Raw genomic sequence first — 20,206 nt, 5'->3', positions numbered from 1 at the left:
ATTATTACTTACTTACTTACTTACTTACTCATTCTCAATGTGATCATTAACACGATCGTTATCCCTCTTGTCCTATTAATATACAAAACGTTAAGTTACGTCTTCGTTTTAATGGGAGAGAAATAAAGGGGCAAAAAGAAAAAAGTAAAAAGAAAGAAAAAGATAAATATGGCATATCTTCGACCGGTAAGATCGGTGTCATTGTGTTTAACATAATCGGCAGGTTAAACGTGTTTACCTTGTCACGAAAAATCGAATGATATGTATGTACCTATGTACGTAGTATGTATACACACTAACTACATATGTAAGTACTTATATTGTACATACATAATAAGTAAGTACGCTGTATCGATAGAACGACCTTTTTTTCCAAGGTGAGCAAAAGAAATGATAAAAATGATGATGATGATGATAATAATAATAATAATAATAATAATAATAATAATAATAATGTCCCGTTTTCAATAGGGTAAATTCGCATAAAATTACTATTGTCGATAATAACGTGTTCGTTCTCTTTAAGAACCTAAACGTAATATTCCACGTAATTCGATCTCTTCAAAAATATCTTACAAATAAATAAATAAATAAAATTAAAGACGGAAAAACAGAAAGAAAAAAGGAAAGGAAAAAAAAAACAGAGTGTTAACCGCTAGCCGGTTGATGATGACTTCCATGAATCACAGTCGAGTCGCATTAGAAAATGTTGTTTTTCTTTCTTTCTTTCTTTCTTCCTTTATTTCTCTTTTCTCTTTTTTTCTTTATATTTTTTCTTCCTTTCCCTCCCTTTTCTCGGAGCGAAGAAGCGTCCGCGGTGGACGGTGATGCATCGCTCGAAACATCGGAAGGTACGAACGTTAATTCGACGATTTATCGCGTTGCCCGAGGCAAAACGAAAATTCATCTCCTCTCTCTCTTTCTCTTTATCTATCTTTTTCTCAAGTTGGTTCGCTTTTCCTCTCGCGGCGTTACATGGTCTGCTTGCTCGCTGATTTCACGGAAAGTAATTTAATTAGTTGGAGAGATAGTGTTTCTTCGTCGTTCCGGGAGTCTAGCCACGAAGAGGAGGCCAGCAATTAGTTTCACTTCTCTTTCTCTCCCTTCTTCTCTCTCTCTCTTTCTTTCTCATCCCTTTCTTTCTTTCTCTCTCTCTCTCTCTCTCTCTCTCTCTCTCTCTCTCTCTCCCTTTTCATTTTTTTTACAACTAGGCCGCGTTGGCGCCATCGGTGTGAAGAGATTCTCGTGAGATAACCCGATGATCAATTCTCTTCAAGGCCAAAGGAATTATACGCGGATGTATCGTTTATTGGCGATTTACGTCGAGAATTAACCAAGAGAAAGATAGATAGATAGATAGATAGATAGAAAGAAAAGAGAAAAAAAGAAAGAAAGAAAGAAAGAAAGAAAGATGGCCGCCATCACCCTCGCACCACCGTTACCGTCACCATCATCGACGAAGAGAACGATCGTTTATAACCGAGCACGTGCACCTGATTATTATAGCAATGGAATTACACGGAATTCAATTACATCGTGGTAAGCGCGTAATTTCTAGGGATATTAGGCTGCTCGATCAAATGAATCTTGGTGAAAGATCTTGTGTTAACGGTAATGATACCAATTCGATGATTCAAACGAATTTTTTTTCTTTCCTTCTTCTTTTTTTTTTTTTAAGATAATGAAGAGAAAAAGAAAAAGGGACAGGATAAAAAGAAACGGCGACTAAAATTTCAATCTGACATGATACCTTACGATTCGTTTCAGAAGAAAATCGATTTTCTTCTAATTCGGATTTATCAAACGCGATTTGCATATAATTTGTATCATTTATCTATGTATTTATTTTTTCTTTTATGAGAGATTAGATTACTTTGTAATATATAATTGGAGAAAAATGATTTATCTTATTAATCCGATTTGCGTATAACGTTTTTCTTTTTTTTTTTGTATTTTTTGAATGAAATTATATAATTTTTGATATCATTTAATTCGATAAAAAAAAAGAAGAGTTAGAAAAACGAGATACAAGGTCATCTGCTGTTATTACGAAGCACGAATATCAACGTGATTTTATGTAACAAACGATAACAACACTCATGATTATTTTAACCGAGTATTTTTTTGGTTCTTTTTCTTTTCTTTTCTTCGATATATAATTATCACTCATTATTATTAATAATTTTATTATCTTATATAGTGACGTGAAGGATAGATTTATGTATCCTCTTGCAAGAACACGCATACGATGATCGAGTGCGAGAATATAAATCTGAAATGTAATTCCTGATGTGTTGTCGGTTAGCTCGTTTTAGATAAAAATCTTTTCTTTCGATGAAACGAAGCGACGCGTGGCTCGTTTAACTCGCACAGTACCGTTACTTTTCCCAACAATGAGAGAGCTCTAGTAGACTAACAATAATTAACAGAAGCAATCAAACGGTCATTAGGTAAAATAGTTAAGAAACACCATTTAACGATTTAGAGATTGACCGAGAACGAGATGAAACGACCCTATGTAATCGTGCGTGATGCGTAACATGTACAAGTCACGTAATCGATCGAACAATATCAAATCGTAAAAAAGTTAAATTAGAAAAAGTACACGTTAGATGTGAAGTAAATCGATTTATGAAAATACTCGTGTTCCGATAAAATTAGATTCTTTTTTCTTCATCTATTATTGTTTTTTTTTTCTCTTAAGAAACTAAGAGTTACAAAAAATTATTAAAAAAAAAAAAAAAAAAAAGTTTATCCTAGATATGTACACGTCTGAGTTAAATATTTGACACTAATACTGATACAAGTCGGTATGAAAGAAATAGATTTATAAGATTGTTGGAATAATTAGAAAGAGAAATTGAAAAGAAGAATTGCAACGAAATTACGAAAAAAAAAGAAGAAACGATAAAAAGAAAATAAAAAAAAAAAAAGAAAGAAAGAAAGATACAAGAAAAATTGAAGAAAAATCACCGACTACCTATATACATACATAGTAATTCATTAGAACGAGGATTGGACACGTAGTCTACGAACTAACGAAGAAGAAACGGAACAAGAAGAAGAACAAGAAGAAGAACAAGAAGAAGAAGAAGAAAAGGAAAAAGATCAAGAGAAAGAGAAAGAGAGAAGAAGAAGAGTTGCTGAATACCGAAGTTGAACTGTCCAAGGCAAAGGGTATCCCGAAGAAACGATAAGGACGCGATCGAAGCGCGGGTGTAGGAGCGTAACAATGCCGGTAGTCGTTGCGGTGTCGCGGCCAACCGACGATGCTGGTAATGGAAAGGATTCTGTTTCCTGTCGTGGCAACAGATCGCGCATACTAAACTCCATCGGTGGCTACCGTTAGCACCGGCTGAGTCCTTCCTTCTCTTAGAGACGTATAAAACAGGCCTCTTCTTCTCTTCCTACTTTGGAGAGTGTCTTTCTATCTATCTATCTATCTATCTATCTATCTATCTATCTATCTATCTACCTCTTTCTCTCTTTCATTCTTTCTTTCCTTCTGTTCACTGCATCTTCTTCTTCTTCTTCTTCTTCTTCTTCTTCTTCTTCAGTAGTGAACTTCACGTATTTACTTTTATACGCAAAGTCGTGAACCCATGCCACGCGTCCATGTATGGAATCCTTACACACGACCCTTTTATTCACCTTCCTCCTTGTCCTTCTCTTTCATATTCTTTTTCATCGTCCTCCACTACTTCTTCCTCATCCTCATCCTCATCCTCATCCTCATCCTTGTCCTCGTCCATGTCCTCATCCATGTCCTCGTCGTTGTTGTCGTCCTCACTATATACAAGCCAACGCGATTCTTCGCTTCCGGCGCAAATCGTAACGAGGAGAGCGCGAGTACGCGGTATCGAGACCGTTTAACCCCACTAATTGCCGTTGTAACGGCGAATCCATCTACGAGAAAGAGGAGGAGAAATATATATATATACATATATATATATATATATATATATATATATATATTTATGTATATACATATAACGTCGTACATGAGCTCCTTGCGATATTATCAGACGAATAAAACAACGAGCAAAGAGATGGTGGTGATCCTTCCGTGGTGTTGGATATTCAAGACGATGGTGATCGCTATTTAATGCGACGAACCGTACTTTCCTCCCATGAAAATCTTTCAACCATTTTTCTCCATTTCGTTCATTTAATCGCATTCATTTTCATACGATTATGTTTATTCAAACGATTCGATAAGATCGATATGATATTTCTTCTTTTTTTTTTTCTTTATCGAAGTATTAACTCGAATTATAAGTTTGTTAGTTTTGAATAGACCGCCGGTCGGCCATTTTGAAAAGATGATAGCGTAGATGGTCGGCCATTAGAAAATGGCCAAAATGGCTACCGCTTCTACGCGAGCATATTCTTTCGTTATTCCTACGAAGAATTAGAAGAAGAAGAAGTTTAAAAGAATCGAATAATAGTTGTTCGTAAGGGGCATCTTTTCCCTATACCTCACCCCTCTTTCTCCACCTATTCAGAGTCCTCTTCATTGACATTTAACTTTCGAAATTGTACGTAGTGTGCACGGGAGAACGGTGAGATGCGGCCGCGGATGATGGTAAAATACCATCGGGCAGATACGGCTAACATTTAAATGCCAATGCTGCCCGGCAAGACGCATGGCCGTAGTACTCGTGATGCACCTGAGGACGACTCTGTTCGACGTTCCTGTCTCTCTTTCTCTTTCTCTCTGTTTTTCTTTCTTTTTCTATCTCTATCTCTTTTCACCGTTCCTATAAAGGAGTTTTCTACCGATTGGCCCATTGACAAACGATTCGACGACGTTGGAAAGTTTCGAAATTAGAATTAACTACGAGTTGCAGTTTCTCCTTTGGGATATAACGTTGCGTTGTCTTTTGAATATTTGCGTATAAAAAATTAAATAGAAAAAATGGGTAGAGATATCTAGCTCGAGAAAAAGAAAAAACAGAAAGAAAGAGAAAAGATAAAAAAGAAAAGGAAAAAAAAAAATACAATGTGGATGTTTCGAAACGTCGCGACATATCGATTGTTCAAGTAAAGGATCCTTTTAAACGCACCCTATCGACTCGATCTCTCGGTCAAAGACTCGGTAAACGAGTCTTTTCTTAGGATTAGGTACACGGAATCCATCTAATCTGTTATACGGACCGAACAACAAGCGGATAGATAAATCGAGCGACGCGCGGGAGTGGTCGAACTAGTACAACGCAAGACGAAGACAAGAGAAAGAAAGAGAAAGAGAGAGAGAGAGAGAGAAATAGATAGATAGATAGATAGAGATAGAAAGAGGGATAGAGAGAGAGAAAATTCAACCGCTTCCAACGAACAATGGAAGTCTCCTCGCTATAATCGGAAGTAAGTCTCGTTAGCGTAACGTGTAACTGTACAACACCAACCAGCTAATTTCGCATTGCCTGCTGTTTCTAAAATGGCTCGGTTAAATCGAACGTTCGATTTCTAATCGTGAAAAAGAATTCTAAGATAAAATAATAATTCTGTAAATAATATGATGTAATAAATTTTCTCTATCTCTCATTATCTCGAGCCTGGATATTGTAGGTATATGTTACATTATTCGATACATTATATGGATAATTCAAAATTGATATTAATGTGAGTCAATATCATGTAAGTGTTTATAGATGTTTATAATATGGGTATTATAGTATTTTTTATATCGTAATAAAATTTATATATATATATATATGTATGTATACTTAATATATAATTATATTATTGCTAAATATATTATACGTTATACTTCAAAAAAAAATTATACTTCAATTTTTATCAATCATATTTAAAATATATTTGAACATATATATATACACACACATATATATATATATATATATATGCATTTCCGCATTCACGCCACAGCAACGTACTATATTATATATAAATTATACTTATAAAAAAAAAGAAAACAAAAAAAAAAAAAAAAGAAAAAAATATTAAAAACTTCGGATACGAATCATTAACTTAGAAGTTTCTGCCGATAAAATGAAATAAGACTACAAGAATACGGATGCAGGTAGTGTACAGTGTGTTACTTAGTAATTACATGGCGTTATAAACGATTAAAACAAAATTACATGTAATACAAAATGACTCTTAACCGCCTTAACTCTAAATTTCAACGCATCTTTCTTTTTATATTATACATACATACATACATATATATGTGAATGATTTTATAAATTCCTTCTTTCTTTCTTTCCTTCCATTTATTTTTTTTTTATCTTTTTTCTCTCTGAGAGATATATATGTAAATCCCTAATAACTAATATCGAATAATATTATTATGATTAAATTTATTCGTGTTAAAACTTAGCATTAAAATTTTCTTGAATTTTGTCTACATTTCTTATTTACATACACATACAAACATACTAACACATACATATCACACATATCTACACGCCAACATACATACATACATACATACATACATATGCATATATATATACATACATATATATATATACACATACATATACAAACATACATACATACATATATACATACATATACACGCACATATATACATACATGTGCATTTCCGCGTTCACGCCACAGCAACGTCGCCAGGTCTAAGGTCGAATATTCGATAGGCGAAGAAGACCTGGCTTAACGGTAAACCACGTGCCTCCTCGGAGGTTTTGACAATCCACGTCGTGGGTAATCGCGCCTGCAGCAGTCGCATACCGCACGCTCCTCGCGACCGAGCACGACGACGATGAGGAAAGAAGAAGAAGAAGAAGAGAGAAGAAGAAGAAGAAGAAGAAGAGAGAAGAAGAAGAAGAAGAGAGAAGAAGAAGAAGAAGAGAGAAGAAGAAGAAGAGAGAAGAAGAAGAAGAAAGTGGTGGAGGTGGAGGAGGTTGAGGTGGAGGTGGAGGTGCCGGAGGATGCTCGTAGAGTTTCTTAAGGCTTTAAAAGAGAGATAGAGAAAGATAGAGAAGAGGGCAAACTTGTGCTCTCGCAAGGCGCAATCGGCATGTATCGAAGGACCCGGACTAGAGGCGTGCATCGAGAATTCAAATAAATCGCTAATCGTGGGTATTTATCCTTTCGCCCCGGTGACGTACGGAGTGCCGAGTATGCGGTAAGCCGCATCTCTAACTCCTTCCTCCTTCCTCCTTTCTTCCTTTCCTCTTTTCCTCCTTCTTCTCCATCTTCATTCTCCGCGTCTTCATTTCCTTCGACCATTTCCTATCCCTCTTTTTCCTTATTCGTCGATCTCGATCTAATCGACACCCTCCCAATCGTCTTGTCATTCTCTTATCTGTAGGATGTAACAACGGTTTCCATCCTTTTCGAAAATTAGATCAGAATTATCGACGTTTTTATTGGCAATACATTTCTTTTTTCATTCTTCTATAAGTACCAAAATGGCGGCATATCCGTCAAGTACGATCGATTATGATGAGAGAGACGATCGTGACGATTTACGGGACTAGTTACTACTACTACTACTACTACTACTACTATTACCACTGTTTTACAAGATATTTTTTTTACGTTTTTACGAGATCCTCATAAATTTTAACCGATCGACCAAGATTTCTAAGAAATTATCTATCAAAAATAGGACAACGTGATTACGATGTTATTTATTGCATTTTGCAAGAAACATCACCGAACATTTATTTATTGGATATACTTTATCTAACTATCTAAGTGCTAATGTCGAGCCTATATACGATATTTCTTGCTACTTTGGCTTAACATGTTTGTTCGCAACACACGCGGTATCAATTGCATCAATAATTCGAGGTACACCCTATGTAGCTTCCCACAAGAAGTAACGCTACCAGACGTGCACATCTATAAAATGTTTTAAGTACACACTTTCTGCGATTAGAAACTTATAGGATTACGTCTTAATCGTTCTCATATCAGTTTAATCCTCCCCGTGGACAATTCTGTTTTCTTTTTTCATTTTTTTTTTTTATACACCGTAATGAACGATTTCCTTTCAATAAACCAAACTACCCATTACTTACTTCCGCCGGTCGCTGATAGGAGTCGCCATTTTGGCTTCGTGCGACTCTGATGCATTTCTCTTGTGTTGGTCAACGATAATATTTAATAATACATCTTTTTCACCCTTTTTTTTTCTTTTCTATAATTTCCTTCTCTCTTTCTCTCTCTCTCTCTCTCTTTCACTTTCTTTTCTCATGATTCATTAAAATGCAAAGTGTTTCGAAAGTGACACCATGTATTGTTACGATTAAAAGATAATACTTTTTAAAAGATAATAAAATACAATCGTCATCGAGATATCTTCTACCTAGATACTTCTGAAATTTTCTTTGAGATATTGTTATCTACTTTACAAAAATAAAAAAATAAATAAATAAAAATAAATAGGAGAAAAAAATAACAAAAAAAAAAGAAAAAAAAATAATTGCGATCATAAAATACGATCTCTTACGTCACACCTCGAAGAAACACACTTCTTTTTCGTATTCGTATACACCAAAAGTTTACTGAAACTTTCTCGATTAATATCCACTAAGGTATTTCTCTTACGAGATAATAAATCTTATGAGATTAAATTATTCCCTTCTTTTCGATCAGTCGTAAAATGTCGCGCGTAACGTGATTGAGAATAGACGGAAGTCACGTGACTCGCTTTACAATAACATTTGAAAATATATACAATTATTTTACATAAAGAAGAAAAAGAGGACGAAAAAAAAAAAACTCCCAAAAGACGAATGTCTTTGATCCGTTGTATCGAATATATTAAAGGAAATATTTTCGTTCGTCCGAACCTAACTAAACTCTTTTACGTAATAAAATAATAAAAATGTAAATCGTTTTGCTCGCAGGTAAGGAATATATAAAAAATGTAGACGAAGAGATTTTTACATATACATATAAATATACATATACATATACATATACATATACATATACATATACATATTTTTTTTTCTTTTTCTATCTTCCTCTCTCTCCCTCTCTCTTAATCTCTCTTTTCACAAAATGTCGCGAATTAAATCCTTGTTAAAGAAATTTTTATCCTGGTGTCTTTTGTTCGTGATCGGACTCGTTAAATCTTGAAACGGTCGTACATCCGAAAGAAATTTATGCAAATGACGGGTGTGCGATAATGAATACGCGAATTCGCGAGGGCCGACGGCCGTGCGTTCAACGACCACTCCTTCGAACGAGACTCTCGGGTGAGCGAGTCAGTCAGTGAGTGAGTGAGTGAGTGAGAGAGTGAGAGAGAGAGAGAGAGAGAGAGAGAGAGAGAGAGAGAGAGAGGAGAGAGAGAGTTATGTAGAAAAGTGAGGGGGTGGGGGAAAAATGAAAAAGGCACCGATGTCATGCGACCAACGTGACCTCTCATCGGTGACCCCGGACGAACCGGCCGACGACGACGACGACGACGACGACGATGACGACAACGACGACGACTACTATAACTATGACGACGACTATGACGACAAGGACAACGAAGAGAAGACGACATGGAGGAAAGAAAAAGAGAAATAAATGGGTAGACTATGTTGTATATACGTTCACGGTTCGCCGTGAAATGGCACGGTAGGCAAAGTTGATCGTGTTCTTCGTTCTATGTTTCTTTTGAAAGAAAAAAGAAGAAGAAGAAGAGGAATAAGAAGAATAAAAAAATAGAAGAGGAAGATTAAAAAAAAGTAGAAGAAGAGGAAGAATAAAAAAAGATAAAAGAAGAAGAAGAAGAAGTAGTAGATGAAGTAAGTATGAAAAGCTTAAAGAGGAATAAAAAAAAATTGAAAAAGAAAAATAGGAAGAGAAGAAGAAGAAGAAGAAGAAGAAGAAGTCGATGAAGAAACCGTGAAAAGCATAAAGAAGAAGAAGAGGAAGTGAAAGAAGAAGAAGTAGAAGAAGTAGAAGAAGAAGAAGTGGATGAAGAAACCATGAAAAGCATAAAGAAGAAGAAGAAGAAGAAAAAATATAAGAGGAGGAAGTGATAAATATATGAAAACATGAAGATGACGAAGGACGATGATGAAGATGACAATATAGAGCGATAACGTTGAAGAAGATGAAACGATGAAAAACATCGATGACGTAGAAAATAAGCACACGACGATAGATGATGTAAAAGAAAAATAATGACGACGCTTGTCAAACGATGACACTGACTATTTTTATTAAGAATATACTTATCTTTCTTTCTCTCTTTTTTCGTTCTTTCGTTCTCGTAAATCAAGACGAATGAAAACCTAGTCGAAAGTTGAACGGCCATTAGCTACGGATCTACTAATATGGAATAAAAAAAATTTTTTTTTTTACTTTTACTTATTTTTCTTTTGCTCTCCATCTCTCTTTCTCTCTCTCTCTCATGTTATTGGAAAAAGCTCGGTGAAAAGGGAAGGAGAAAGAAGATTAGATAGACTCTCGACGGACGAGTTTATCTTCCCGTTTGCCCATTCCGTGCACGACTTGGTAGTCCACTTCGTCAGTTTTCCATAACTTCCTGATTACTTATTTACTCTCCTATCTAGATCGTAACTATCTCGTGTACCTGTCCGAACGGACAAATTCCAATCGTTAGGAAATATCCGACATCTCGAACGTTTTTGTTGCTGAGATATATTTATATGTATATATATATATTTTTTTATATTACGTTTATTCGCTGCAAACGTTGCCAACATCGCTTACGAAAAATTCATTAATGAATTTCACGAAGAAAGAAAAAGAAAAAATATTACGAAACATCGAGCTTAGTTATCTAATTATCTAAAAATAAGAAATGCCATCATCTAATACGATCGTTCGCATTGCGACGCAACGATCGAATTCATTTCAATCGAGGATAGATATCTCTCTAAGGATTTAACGAAGGCTTATATCCTTTCGATCATTCCTTTTAATTTTTTCTTTTATTTTTTTTTTCCTTTATATATTAATTTAACACATCAACGCATCTCTCCTTGTAAACAAGATATTTATTCCTTCCGTCTATTTGTTTTTTTTTTTTTTCTACGTACGAACAAAACGACCGATAAAATGTAAGATTATAAATATCTCATTATTGCACAACTACAGCAACAAGTATATCAATTTAATTAAAAAATAAATATCAATATTGTTTAATACTCGAAAAGTCATAAGAATAATTAGTATTAATTTAACGATTTAATTACGTTCCTCTTCGTGACCATTACGTGATCAAAACGAAGATGTATTGTCTAACGGCATCCTATAAAGAGAGAGAGAGAGAGAGAGAAAGAAAGAGAAAGAAACAACAAAAAGAAAAGAAAAAAATGTCGAACCTAAGGTATCTCGACCGGGTCAATCGTGAAACGCCTTTATGGGGATATCGTGAGAGATTTCTTTCGTTAAAATCTTTTTCAACGACGAGCTCGACTTCAGAGTACCAAGTGGTTGTCAGTGTTGCCTGCCATTCAGACAAATTCCGGCCATTAAGCGTCGAATGTTCGTACGGTTCATGCAGTTCATACCAACTCTTATTCCCTCTCTCTCTTTCTCTCTCTCTTTCTTTCTTCCTCGATCTTTCTTAAGACCTACGATCCATGTTGAAGAATATGATGTTCGACCGTGGGGATTGACCCTTACGGTACCGCCAACGTCAATGGTTTAATTACGATAGTCATTGCTTCTATCGGCCATTTTTACGGAAGAAAAATTCCACCCCACCTTTCTCGGTTTAAGAAAACGCGAAAGACACGCGGGTTATGTCTATGGTCACTTCGACGATGTTCGAAATGCGGTAGCGAATCTCCTTCCTCACTTTCCCATTAATTATTTTCCCAGGGATAAATATTTTTCTAAGGTTAAAATTATTATTCTTTAAGGCGTTGAATGATGCGATAATATTATTTATATTACATACATATATCAATTATATATATTATATATTAAATATATACATAATATATTATTTATATTATACATATATAATAATTCAGATAATATTACTTGTAAATATACGTTAATAACTTTAATGCGAATCCATTATACGATAAATATTATTTTAATACGCTATCTACAACGGATGACTCGTGATGTAACGAGCGAGTGTAAATTTATATGAAATTTATCTTTAATGAATTTATCTTACCGGAAAAATCTTTACATCATTTCAATAACGATGATACTATTGAAAAATTTATGAATATTAACGTGTACTGATCTTGACCTCGCTGCTTACCGATAGTTGCAACTTCAGTGTAGGTGATCTTCAATGGCCTTATTCCCATGATATTCGACGTACATCGTTCTAACACCGATATCAAACTAATATTTTATTAATTAAATCGATCTGTGATCCGTACTCTCCGTTCGTCGTACACACGTATCACGAACTGATGGAACTCGATCAATGACAAACTTTATATTTGTTATTTCAACGAACACACGACGAACAAATTTCTTACATACGGTCTGTTGTTTTTATTATAACCTTCGTCACACTTCCAAGAATTAAAACAAACCTGCTCCCTTATTTACAACGTAGATACCACAACGTTCATCAATATTTACAAATTATAGTATTAAACTCGAGTGTACGATAAATAATACTTATGACCGTTCTTTCCCATATTATCATTTATAAATATCGCTTTCTATTAACAAAGAAATCCCTGGTTAAAATGACTCATCGTTCATTCAACGAACTATCAGAAATTAATATATTTCTTTTTCTCGTTTAACAACGAACGTTCTACATGCGTATTTTAGAAATGAGAAATTGAATGATTAGAGATGACAATATTCAAATCTGCTCAGACATTTTTCTTTGATTTGTGTTTAAACGTGCGGTCACGATTGGTCACTAGATAACTTTTTTTTAGGAGAAAAGGAAAATAACAAAAAAAGAAATGAAAAAAAGGAAAGAGATAATTGAAAGAGACAGAAAAGAAAAGCGAGAGAAAGATGGAAATAGATAGATAGATAAATAGAGAGAGAGAGAGAGAGAGAGAGAGATGGAAATCTATTGGAATGATCGTTCGACGCGGGACAAGATGCCAAGAAGAGAGCCTCTCTCGATTCTTTTTGCCAACGTAGGCGGCTCCAAGTGTAGGTACGCAGATCTCCGATGAGAAAATGACCCCGGCTAGGAACATACCTATACGTATGTACATATGTACATATATATCTATATATGTATGTAAGTACGTGCGAGTAAACTATATATAGGCGTCTAGTCGTTTTTAGACGTGTTAGTTTCAACGTTATAAGAGATGCTAGTGTTGTCTGTTGCTACAGAGAAATGATAATATGTATACATCTATATATACATACGTACATACTTACGTACATACATATATATATAAATATATATATAAATATATATATGTATGTATGTATGTGTATATGTATATAAATGTTATTTAGGTATATAGCATGTCGTGTGGCATGTCCGTGACACAAAGGTGATGGTGTGGTTAGTAATGGTAGTAGTAACGCGTGTGGCGTAGGTGATGGCAAATGTCCAGTTGTGATGGTGGGAGTACCGCAAAGGGTCAATCCACGAGAGTCCAGCGTTTATATTGTGAAGGTAGACTCCGAGAGGAGCTCTCCGGGTTCACAGCCTCGGCGATGTTCGAACACTTAATGGCCGGAATTTGTCTGGCACGGCAGGTACATACACGACCGCCTGTGCTCTTCTTGCACGCGGACTCACTGAATTCTACTCTAGTCAACTCTACTCTACTCTACTCTAAGTACTCTATTCCGTACACGATTTCTAAAGAGAAAGAGAGAGAGAGAGAGAGAGAGAGGGTGGGGGGGACAACACGTTTTATCTTTTTCTTTTTTTGAAATCTGTCCTAAATTTTGTTTTCTTTCAATTTTAATATCAAGCGATTTTTATGTAGATAATAATCATTGACTCGTGTATGAAAACGAATATTATTTTATTACGTGAATGAAACAAAGATGGAAAGAAAAAAAGATCGATGCGGATCTTAATTAAAGACTCGATAATTAAAATTCAATTAAGTTTGTTATATATCCGTCTTAACTTGTTACCTCAATTAATAACAAAGTTATACGTAATAGAAAACTAAGTGTAATCGAGAATTAATTAATCCTTCCATTTTCTTTTTTTTCTTTTCTTTTTTTTTTTTAATTAATAACGTAGAAACAAACGATCTCGCTTATCCTATCGTCACGGGATAAAAGAAAGAAAGAAAGTAAGAAAGAGAAAACAAAGAAAGAGAAAAAGAGAAAGATGAAATCTTCATTACTAGTTAACTCAGTTTTCCCTTACAATTAGTTAACAGATCAAAACATAAATAAGTTATAAAAGCATGAAAGAACGAGGTAACGAATGTTCTCGCCGTTCTTCTTTTCCTTTTTACTATGACTTTTTCTTTTCTTTTCTTTTCTTTCTTTCTTTCTTTTTTTTCTTTTTTTTTTATTAATTCCCATAGGATAACAATATGATTTACGGGTAACAAACGATAGGGAAGGTAGGAACGAGCGCGATGTAAGTTAGTTTATCCATCGGACGATAGGTTGAAGCAAAAAGGGAGGAGAAAGAGGACGATGAGGATGAGGATGAGGATAAGGATGAGGATAAGGATAAAGATGAGGAAGAGAAGGAGAAAGAGAAGGAGGAGGAGGAGGAGGAGGAGGAGGAAACGCCGAGCTCGATCGAGCATTTTTCACGAGCCATTAACTCCCGAAGTAACGGCCCGCTCGCCTTAACGAGATAATGACTTTACACTGTCGCTTTGTCGATGCGACCAAAGAGCACAGAAAAAGAAAAATGAAAAAAAGAAAAAATAAATAAATAAAATTAAAAAAAGAAAAAAAATTGTAGGATAGAAAAGGAGGAGGATTGAAAACGGTAACGAGAGGAACTATGTCTACGTGTTTGTGTATGTGTGAAATTCACGCACGCGTGAAATAGTAGATGATGTTAGGATCGATTACTATTTTCATCCTGTCTGTAATATCTATTGTAATTTCTTATTTTTTCTTTCCTTTTTTTCTGTAATTTTTTTTCTCTTTTCTTCTTCTTCTTCTTCTTCTTCTTCTTTATCCCTTCCTTTACGGATTACCTTAACAAGGTAGAGAAACGCGAGGTTCTTCGATCGATATTTTTTTCTCAAGCAATTTTCTTCAGAACAAATTTCTTTCGTAAATCATCTGATGCAACAGATTTCTTATAATCTGTATGTGTGTATGTGTACATATATATATATATATATATATCAAATTACAAAGAATATATCTCAAAAAAAGAAATGTATCTCTTCATTTCTTCAATTTTCTTCAATTCGAAATAGATGAAAATAGTCGGATAAAAAAATAAAAAGAAATACAAAATATATGTTTTCAATGAAATCGTACGTTCGTTGATCCTCCTTGTTTCATTTTTTTCCTTCTTTTTATTTTAGGAAGTAAACGACCTTGCGTAACGATCGCTTGAATAAGGTCAATGTCATCGTAAAATATTGTAATTTTTGGGTAAGGTGATCCACTTCGTACGCGAGAAAGAAACAGAAAAAGAAAAAAGAAGAGAAAAAAGAAAGAGAAAGAGAGAGAGAAAGAAAGAAAAAAAGTTTGATTGGTCGACGATGACTCGATGAAAAATTTCCTTACCGATAAGGTCGCCGCTATCTTTCCGCCTTGTAGACTGGTTCTGCCGCTTCTGAAACACGGATATCGATCTTTAGTGATAAGAGAGATTGATGAAAATCTCGAATTTATTTATTTATAATTTTTTTTTGTAATTCTTTTTCTTATATCCTTCTTTCCTTTTCTATTTTTGTTCTTTATTATCATTATTATTATTATTATTATTATTATTATTATTATTATTATTATTATTATTATTATTATTATTATTTTATTTTTTTTTTCATTCGCGTCATGTATCAAAGAAAAAGATTTTTATCATTATTTTTCTATTTCTATTACAAGTAATAATTCAATCCATGTCTATTCTTTTATTAGTTATATTTTTATTCAAATGATATTTTAAAAACCTATCTCTTTACCTTCCATTTTTCAATAAATAATAATAAATAAGAGATCAATTTTGCTTATATATTTATAATAAACTATAATATAATAATTAAGAGATATCAATGAAACTTATATATTTATAACAAAAGTATCAATACACGTAATATCGTAAATAAATTTTTTAATATATTCAAAACAAAAGAAAAATATTTACCATTAAAATCAAAATAAAAAATACTATTATAGATATAAAAAGAAAAACACATTTCAATTCAAGTAAGAAAATACTTCTAATTTCTTTTTTGTTCCAAAATGTCATCGCTCTTTACATAAAATCTTTCATGTATACTTTTCATATATATATAAAGAAAGAAAGAAAGAAAGAAAAAAAAAACAAAAAGAATCAATCAGAACGTTCGATAAAAGAAAAAAATATATTATTTAACCTATATTACATCATTATATTTAATGTTTTATCTATCACAAGATAACATGACGATAACGAATGACGAGTCGATTAATACTATCAAACGTGTCTAAATCGATCATTTCAAAATCAATCGAAATCATTCGATATATACGTTATAAGACGTACTTACTTACTTACTTACTTACTTACTTATCTACACATATTTAGCTACCTTCTACATATATGTATACATACTACGTACATATCTATGTACATACATATAACTAACTGTATCGATCGCACGGAAAGCTCCTTGTTGTTCACCCAGCTAACTTTTGTCGCGATTAAGTTACGAGATAAGTAAACTAAGTAAGTAAGCAAGCAAGTAAAGTAAGTACTTGTTATACCCCACCACCATGTCTTTTTAATATCAACTATCTTTCTCTTTCAAACGAGACGAGTTATATTATAACTCGAAGAAACTACCATTTTAATTTCCTTTGAATCTCAACTGGCCTCATGGAATCTGGATCGAGTCTTTTACTTGATTCTACTTATCCGTACTTTATACATATATATATATATATATATATACACACACATATACACACTCTCTCGTGTGTACAGATATAGAGTATACAGAGAAAAAGAAAAAGAGAGAGAGTGATACGTGTGTACACATATAATTGTATATAGTACTTATATATATATATAGCACACACACACATACACAAAAGCTACTATGGACACAAATCAGAGAGAAAGAGAGAGAGATAGAAAGAAAGAGAAAGATGTATACACAAGTTTGAACGTTCTTGTAGGATACGTCGATACGGTTTTAGTTACCTAATCGCGTTAGTGTTATTCCGCCATCGGTATTGTCTCGTTCTCTATCTCACTCATTCACTCTCACTCACTCACTTACTTTTCCCTACCACTTCGTTTGAGTTTAACGACGCGTGAACGCAAACTTTACTCGTTCCATTACATTTTCTACTTGGATAATCTACCACGTAGTATATATTCGCCAACAAAAGAGAAACAAAACTAATGTGTACATGTGTATGTAAACGTGTCTATGTGTATTTATATTTATATGTGTACACGTGTATGTGTGTGTGTGTGTGTGAACGAAAAAGAGAAGAAAGATGTAAAAGTAATCTTCTTTTCCCTAGCCTAGTGAGTCTAGTAAGTTACGATGCGCGAAGAGTTAGGTAGTTGTAGGCAGATACGAGAGACTATGTAGTATGTTTATACCTAAGGAGCTACCTTTGAATGTGCGCTGAAAACGTTTTCACTGTTTGTTGTGCGATATCACTTCGAGTTTACTTCGTTCTCGAGTTTTTTCTCTCTCTTTCTCTCTTTCTCTCTCTCTTTCCCTATGTATGTGGCTTTATGTGTATGTATATGTGTAACGAATCGAAACGAAAGCATAAATATACGTATGTACGTATATAAAAAAAAATATTCTGTCTCCGAGACTTGTCTCGGGCTATTTTATATTTTTTTAAATTTATTTTTATATTTTTATTTTTTTGTTCTTTTTTTAGCATAAATACGACGTACGTACATGTATGTATGTATGTATCTCTTTTGTGTATTAACTTGAAAATTACGTACTTATGTATGTATCTATATATATATTTTTTTTTTAATTTCGTTTCTTAACTAATTAATCGTTCGTTTCGTAATGGAAGTATTCCAATTGTTTTTTCATTTTTCTTTTTTCAAATTATAAGCTAATACTATTCAGAGTATAGTATAGCGTAATTATAGTAACATAGATAATATTTATTTCCACGTATAAAGATTGTAAAGATTGATAAATCTTAAACTTAACAATATTTCCTAAAAAAAAAAAAAACGTAATACACGATGTTATTATTTCGTCGATTATTCATATCGAGAAAATCCTTTGACAAATGCAGGAAGAGACTTTTAAAGATGCTCAGAGTGAAAGAATTACTAACAAAAATTTTGTTTAATCGAATCAAGTATAATTCAAATAAAACATTACGATCGAAGATACTTTCTAAAAGTTTTGATAAACACGAGCGTGTGCCGCTTGCAAAAATTCACGACGATACGCTGGAAACCAAAACGAAAAACGCTAAGAAAATACAAAAAAAAAAAAATATATAGAAAAAAAAGAGAAGGAGAAAAAATAAATAAGCTCGTAGAGTCGATGATAAAGTCTGACCACTTTCGTGTAAAAGACGAAGACAACGAGAAAAAATAGATACAGGCAGACAGGCAGACAGAGAGAGAGAGAGAGAGAGAGAGAGAGAGAGAGAGAGAGAGAGAGAGAGAGGGTGGGTGGGTGGGCTCGTAAGCGGGGGCGTACGTTCACCCACATCCACACACCCACACACATACGTACTCACGATTTAAATGCCCGATCGCAATTCGTTCATGTATTTAAACGCTCGTTTCGCGCTTTTCTATCTGTCCTTTATTTATACATTCGACTCGTTCCTATTTCCTATAGTTAAAGTACGACGAAATAATATTAAAGAGCGACAAATGTATACGATAATGCGTAGGATAATACACACGTAAATACGTATATACGTATGTGTATACGCGTGTAAGATGAGCGTTGAAAGTGCAGCTATGAAAAGCTGCTGACGTTGTTCCTGGGAATGTGGAATATTCGAATGGTAAAAAAAAAAGAAAAAAAAAGAAAAAAAGAAAAAGTAAAAGAAAGAAAAAAAAGGGGGAAGAAAAAAGATTGGACTCGTCTTGAATTTAATGACTGTACCATGTCATTCCGTTCGTTAGTTTACTACGTTCCAAGATTTGTAGATATTTCCAATGCGTGTATATGTAAATAGTATACCTAAATATATATATATATATATATATATATATATATATATATATACACACGCGCGCACACACACAGATGTATGTACGTATATATGTATATATATATATGTAAGCTCGGTGAGAGTAAAAGCGAAAGTAGGAAAGGATTATCGTCGAAGGGTGGAATTTTATGACCCCGAATAAGGTGGCAAAAATTGGATGCAAGTACTATAGTACTGGCCGAACACCTATACTCAAGGACGTCTTTTAAACGACTACGTCGACGCTTTTATCATAATACTCGTTTCCTTTATAATTTAACATTTAAATATTAACTTATTCTGTAATACAATTTATTCCAATTGGATACATTCGTTTCAATATAAATTCTTTTTTTCATTTATATATTTCCATTTTTCATTATTTTTCTCTTCTTTTCTTTTTCCTTAATTTCTTTTTTGATTCCCCCTTTTTTTTTAAAAAAACTTCATTCACATATTCCGCCTGTCAATTTGTCAATTTGAAATAATACATAAAACGATGTTACCTAACGGTGTTGTAAAGATTGAATAATTTCGTATTTCTTTGTAATTAAAAAAAAAAAAAAAAAAAAAAAGAAGAAAAAGAAAAAGAAAAAAATTGGGAGGATAAAGAACGACGTTCGTAAAATAAAATAAAATTAGTTTTAGATCGGATACAATTGTAATGTAAAACAAGTTGAAAGAAGACATTGAATGTTACTAGACACGATCAGAACACAAAGTCTATTTAACGTTGTTGTTCGAAATAGCCTGCCTATCACGAAATCGAACTAGGCATACTTCTCTCTCCTTCTCTCTCTCTCTCTCTCTTTTTCCTTCGCATTCCCTCTCTTCTTCTTTTACTTCCCCGAGATTATACTCGTACTGCTTCGCGGTAATAAATATGCTGATTAAGCGGCGAACGGAGAGTCGGTTAATTTGCAGTATATCAGTATCCAACGGTGAACGGTAATTGGCCGTGAGGCATTATTGCGAACGATAATCCATAAGGTTT

At 33.7% G+C, this 20,206-nt stretch overlaps 2 protein-coding genes across 17 annotated transcripts in view; one reads left to right on the top strand and one right to left on the bottom strand.

Moving 5' to 3' along the window:
- Positions 1 to 20,206, top strand: part of LOC127065576 (40S ribosomal protein S11) — an 86,014-nt gene that overhangs the window by 10,799 nt on the left and 55,009 nt on the right. The window lies entirely within an intron of this gene.
- Positions 1 to 20,206, bottom strand: part of LOC127065565 (uncharacterized) — a 150,581-nt gene that overhangs the window by 77,650 nt on the left and 52,725 nt on the right. For all 16 annotated transcript variants that reach the window (XR_007782128.1, XR_007782127.1, XM_050998071.1 and 13 more), the window contains one exon: positions 15,589 to 15,637. The gene's annotated coding sequence lies outside the window, so the exon portion shown is untranslated. The remainder of the gene's footprint in view (positions 1 to 15,588; positions 15,638 to 20,206) is intronic.

Source organism: Vespula vulgaris, chromosome 8, assembly GCF_905475345.1.
Source record: "Vespula vulgaris chromosome 8, iyVesVulg1.1, whole genome shotgun sequence".
Taxonomy (NCBI): Eukaryota; Metazoa; Arthropoda; class Insecta; order Hymenoptera; family Vespidae; genus Vespula; species Vespula vulgaris.
Note: the sequence above shows the minus strand (reverse complement) of the source record. Positions and strands in the feature narration are given on the sequence as shown.